A 6,805-nucleotide genomic window follows, 5' to 3' on the forward strand; every position below is an offset into this window, starting at 1 on the left:
GTAAATGGGCATCAGACATGTTGCAATTTCAATTTATACTCATGAAAATGCCTCTTTCCTAGACTTTTATATCCCCAAAAAACATAGAGGGGGAGGCTATTATATAGGAATCACTTTTGTCCCGTCCCGTTCAAGTTTGGAAACGGGTAGATACATTGACTTGAACCTTGGCACATCAAAGGAATATTGCAATGCGACTTTCTTTGTCAAGTTTTATATCTGTATTAGCTCGTTTGACATACTTATGTTTTCTTTTTATTTACTTAGAAATATTCCAAAAATGTAAGAAAGGCTATATTTTTTTTGTTAGTAATTGAGTTGTCTATATACATGTATTTCGACATGGCAATCATTTGTTAGTGATTGAGTTGTCTATATACATGTATTTCGACATGGCAATCATTTGGAATATTCCTTCAAGTTAACTTAACTGACTAACCTTAAGTCATAAATGACCTTGACCTTCAAGGTAAAACATTGAATTTTGATAATTTGTTGCTGCAACTGGCTAGAAATGTTTTATTTCTTAATTAATTGTCTACATATTTAAACAAAACATCTTTTGACATTTAAATGACCTTGGCGGTGTAATAGTTGAATTTTTACTAATTTTTTTTTTGCAATGATTGATGGTAAAAAAATCTAACCAGTATATGGAAATAATTAATAGCTGGACAAACATGACATATCAATGCAAAACAACAAAGCGTCTGTGTGTGTGTGTGTGTGTGTGCGTGTGTGTGTGTGTGTGTGTGTGTGTGTGTGTGTGTGTGTGTGTGCGTGCGTGTGTTCGTGCCCGTTTGGAGGATAGACCCAAAAGCGGAAGTGAAAAAAAGTGACTCATATTTTTGAATTCATTTTATTTCTTTTGTTTATTTTTTAAACATTGGTGAAATTTGAGTTGAAATAGAACAGCGTTATAACATAAATATCATACAATTCGGCAATGGAAGTTTTTTCTTTGAGCTTGAAAAAAGTAATCTCTGTTATTCTGTCATGTTAGAACATAATTAATATCGGTGTGAGTGATGTTTATCGGTTATTTAATACCGGTTTCATCGTTTTGACGAGACTCAAGCCTTTGGCGTTCGTGGTAAATTCGCACGCATAGTAGACTGGACAGTGTTTTTTTTTGTTCTGTCTGCTTTATCATAGATTATATGTACTCAATTTAATATCAGCTTCGCCTGATAGGATTGACAGTGGCATGTTCACTGTGATAGGGCGTTTACCACAACTTTTCCGCGCAACGTCAAAATATCATTCTTCTGACCGAGACACCGTATATTTCTGCTTACAAAATATCTTACTGCTAGACATTGCAAAATTATTCCAATTGTTTAAGTACTCCATCGAATTTTTGAAACAATTTATCGTTAATCTAGCACAACACAATTCACAAAAAATACATGCTTCGAAGAAATAGTGTTTACAAAAGATCGTGTCTACCTCAACATGACTCGTACTTGTCACAAAAACATGTGTTAAAACGACGATGTATTTGTTCTATGACCTTACGAGCTCGTGTATATATTATGGTTAGGCATAAATTCAAGTTCCATACAAAATTGTGTGTTTCTATTGTAAATTTTAGGGAATATAAGCTGTAAAAAGGCCGATTTATTCGAATATTGGAGCACCGTACAACACTGAATTTATACACCGCATTCTTTTTCCGTTTGACCGATAAATACTGGAACCGTTTTCATTTGCACCATACTTTATAATACTTTACATAGACCAGACCTTCAGAAATGTTCCATAAAATAACATAATTATATCAGCAACATAACATAACAGCAGGTCAATTAACAGTTACTTATATAAAGTATGGTGCAAATAAAAACGGTTCCAGTACGGTGTCTCGGTCAGAAGTATGATATTTTGACGTTGCGCGGAAAAGTTATGGTAAACGCCCTATCACCGTGATGTTATTCTCTATTTAGTAATTGATATTCCATCGTTTGGTTTTAACTCATTTGTAGATCTATGACTCAAGGGAATAAATGATGGGAATAGTTTTGTAACCATGTATCTTTAAGATTAATGCCTGTATCTTGAATACTGCTCATTGTCTATACACAAGAATAGGTATTTTATTGACATGAACGTATAAAAAAGATATGATTATGAAGAAATACAATTATTACAATTGTTTAATAATTGGAATGACAGGCCAGTCACCTATCAGAAACTTCATTACCCGCACCTCAATTAATTGTTACGGTATTGAAATGTTCGGCTTTTAAATAAATTATAATAATTAAGCGGCCAAATAGATCAGTCGGTAAAGCCGCGGTACATTATTCACAGGGTATTGGGTTTAACTTCCTGTCAGGCTGCACATTTTACCATTTGACATTATGTGGCCATTGGGGAACCTACGAAATTTAATTAGCCTTTTTACAGAATTTTTCCTAACTAAAGTCTTTGTACTACTTAATTTTCATTAAATATCCTGTAACTTTATTTTTTCATGGTTTTATATATTAATAAATATGATGCTCAAATTAAGATTTATCAATATTTTAAGGTCCAAAAAGAATTTTTTATAAAGGCAATACCAAAGTTAACATCTCATATAAATAAAGGGAGGTAATAAGAAATTTATGTTCAATAAAGTCTAAGTCATTTTTTCAATAAGAAATGATTGCATATATTTTAATGATTGCATATAATGTGCACAAATATTTACATAACATATTTTACATAGTCTTTGATGTTTGAAAATTGTTTTATAAGCTTAATTATATACATGTCTAAAACAATCTGGATTTAAAGTGATCCCTCGGAAACATTTATCCCAACAAAATTACTTGAAAATTGCAAACTATGTTTGATTCAGTCTGTACATGAGGGATAATGAATAAGTGCATCCCTCACGCCCCCTAGCACCGGCTTGAGCGGTACTCAATTCTCAACACTTCATAGATCCCGAATGACCAGAAAAATATAACAACACATAAAAATGCTACTTATGTATTAGCCAATGAAAATGTTGTCTTAAAGGGGCTACACTGAGGTCTGACAGGTAATTTGGTGTCCAAAAAAATGTAAACAAATTTCCTCACAAATCACAATATTATAACTAAAATAACAATAACTTACACTTTAACCAACCCTCTAACAACAAGTATGCTAGAAAATGCATTTTCACATTAGCTTTTGATGCAAAAATGAAAGTTGGTTTTCCCAGGCATGTACAGAAGTTACCCACAATTCATCGGGTATGACTAAAATACGCAACGGACATTTTTGAAACAACAGAGTAAACGGGGGTAAAAAAGTCTATTGATTTTTTCTCAACACTGTAACCTTTCATTTTTATATAACTTGAGTATAACGAAGAAAAACTGTATAAAAGATAATCAAGGTAGCAATTTCGTTGTCTTGAAAAATCAAACGCCAGCGAAGATATAATATACATGTACAATTATTTTCATTGACATTTCAGTTTCAATTTCAATATTCTAAGGCAAACATAATGCATCGGTGATATTTATACTATAACGAGCACAGTGTAATCACACTAATAAATGTATTTAACGCTATCTATAACGTATTTAAATCAAATACAAGACATGTCTCATTTGCTTTGATTGTTTGTTTTTGGAATGAAGTGGGGGTTATGTAACACAAAACTGTGTAGGTCATTTTGGCGACTCTTCAGTTTTACTGGTGGAGTAAGAGCTCATGTGCCCCCTTTGCAAAATTGTTTCTGGCACAAACGGGCATCTGTGTATGTAATGAGCGACGTTTAGGCTATCTTGATAGGATCGTACATACACGTTCCACACACAATTACATCATATTTATACCATAGGCAAAATTGAATGCACGTTCCGTTGTAACAATATGAAACCCCAGAAAAAAATCATCAATGGGCATGCTCTGGAGTGTTGGGAACTATTACCTGCACTCCAGCTACGCACTGTGCATGTATATGAATTCGATTTAACTCTGACACGTTTTCAACAGAAATGTCTTCAAACTATGATACAATAAATGTTTATGATTCTGTTAGAAACTTGTTTAGAATTTAATGATTTTTCGGTGAAAACGATATAGTTTACTTGTACTACATATAAGATCAAAGTGCTGAAGGCACTGAAGAAAAAAACGGATAAACTAACACATTTTCACTCCAGTTTCACAGGTAAATTAATTTTATATGTCGCGGTTTACATTTTGATATCAGCTAACCTTTGCTTTTTGAGACTTTTGTTTTTGAGAATAATCTAAACGAGTAAAATAAACCCTCTTTTATGGGCAAATAATTTAATAAGTGGCATCCCCGATTTCTCTTTCATAAATTGGCTTTAGCAAATTCTTTTCTATTCAAATATTAAGAACATTCTGTCAGTGACGTGTCTTCTACTTGAAATCTTCCTGGTGTGTATTTTTCGGTAACATGAAGAAAATGACAGTCTGTTCGTATCTTTCGGTAACAGGAAGAAAATGACAGCTAGTCTGTTCATTTGATCATGACTGTGAAAAATCATGTTTTGTGAACCAATTTTTCCTGCCGATAAAGATTTTGCAAGCAATCTGGTGGTTTATGTTCTAGTGCTTACACTTAGTATTTAATTCCAAAGAACATTTCTTAGGAGACCTTTAACGTTTGATTACGGTATAATCACTATAACCGAAATACTTAGGAATTAATTTTAATTCCTGTTACTGTGAAATTTTTCGTTCATGGGTTTAAAATACTTCAGTAGCTCTATAAATTTTCAAAACGATATCCACTATTTCCGAAACAATTAACAAAAGCTTTTAATACACAATCTTATAAATCTTAAAGTATTACGAGAACAACCCACCTAATCTCCAGAACATACATTCGGAAAACAAGATAAATCAAAAGGCTGCAAGCTCTGTGGTATTTTCTGATCTTTGCAATCTAAATCGCACTGTATAACTGTATTATTTTCCTGTATAAGTTTATTTTTATGTACTATAATTCTTCTTGCTTGGTACCAGAGTTTGATACATATGGAATTTTGCATGACTAGAGTTGCATCAAAAAATCATTTATGTTCATTTTTATGACAGCCACACTTTATCCTTGCATATCGTGGCTATTTCCTTAACAAAGAAACTTTATAAAAAACAATTGCCTTGAACTTGATTTGAACCCCAGACACACTAAACGAGCGCGTTACCCTCGCACCACGGAGAAGATATACGAACAATGCCTGAATAAAATCAAGTAATTCTAAATTTAGATTTTTCATTGCATTTCGTGTTTGTTATCCTTATTAATTTCGAGGATTTTTGTTCAAGATAAACCTGTTGTTTAACATTGATGTAAATAATTTAACAAAAATCTTCTCGCCAAAACAGTCCGACATGTATATATTCCACTACTCGACAGTCAGATTTATTTTTGAAATACGCTCTCGACATCGCTTAAAATAGCATTTTCATTGATTAAAATGATATTCATCCGCGTAATTTGTGAATGTGCATTCATTGACAATTCTATAACCCAAAGCTACTTTTAAACTTTGAATGCGTTGTAATTTGTTGGATTCTTATAACAAAATGAAAATATTTCTTTCTTTTAAATCGCTAGTTTTCAGCTGTTTTAAGAACTGCTTGTTGTTAGGTTTGTCGTGAAACCGCTGTGTCAGAGATTGACTGTTAGCTTTGTATTTCCTGATCTTCGATCAGAAATACAAAAAGGAATGGTAACATTCAATGAATGCAACACCCACACGACCAAGCAACACAGGACCACAGCTAAATTATCAATGAAAAATTTAATTTCAGGCTTTCAAGTGGTAAATAAAAAGACTAAACAAAAAAAAATGAAAAACAGGAAGAAAGAAGAGACAAAAGTAGAGAAAAGTAAAGGTTTTAGTGCTATAAAGGAAGAAAAGCAGGGTTCTCTTCCTAACTTATTTATGCAATGAAATGCACCCGATCAATATTTAACCATTGCAGTTTTTGAAACCAGTCACTCGTGTTTTCCAAAATAGTCGGGAAATGAACCTGACCTTTTTTATCAAAATATTTACAAAACTATTAACAATGAGTATGCCATGATAAACAGGCTATAAGGAGTAAAAACAATGGTTAAGATATGCATTGCCCTTTCCCAAGTTTGTATACCGTCTAGGAGTTGGAAGTATTACAAAACAAAGTTTAAGTAATGGTTGTTGTTTGAGGTGAGGTTAATAATATCTTACTGAATTCTTAAAGTTACTTTTACTTACCTGCCCTTCACATTTGTCTTGCAAGTATCATGATTTTGTTTGTTTCGTTTAATTTGAAAGAATGTTAGGGTTTAAAAAAACAACAACTATATAATCAGTTTTAAGTTTATTTAACCAGTCACGACAATAACCCTGCTGTGGAAGCTTGACTGTGTCGGGGGCTGCGTCCTGTCAACGTTGCCGTCGCCTTGTTTGTCTTTATTCCAGTTTTCCTTTTTTTACTCTTATAACGCTCTCCATTTCTTTTCCACCGGGAAGCTTCAATATATTGGTAACATTAAAGCACAGCTCAATTGACCCATCACTAGTACGGAGGCCTTCCAATAAGAAAGAAATTTATCAGGATATCTGCTAAATCAATAATGATAATAATAATAATATTAATAGAGCCATATTGTAACTCTTTTCCGACCTTCTTGATAATGTTTACCATGTGCATGAAACAGGTATCAATTACCTATAGTTTTGAATGTCTAGATCAAAACGTAGTAATCTTCTCATCAACAAAGTTTACATCCAATCCGGATAAATATGCAAGTATGTATGTAAAATGATAAATATTAAATTTCAGATCTATCTAGCAA

This window comes from Ruditapes philippinarum, unplaced genomic scaffold, assembly GCF_026571515.1.
Source record: "Ruditapes philippinarum isolate M1 unplaced genomic scaffold, ASM2657151v2 ctg285_1_1_1_1, whole genome shotgun sequence".
In the NCBI taxonomy this organism is placed as follows: Eukaryota; Metazoa; Mollusca; class Bivalvia; order Venerida; family Veneridae; genus Ruditapes; species Ruditapes philippinarum.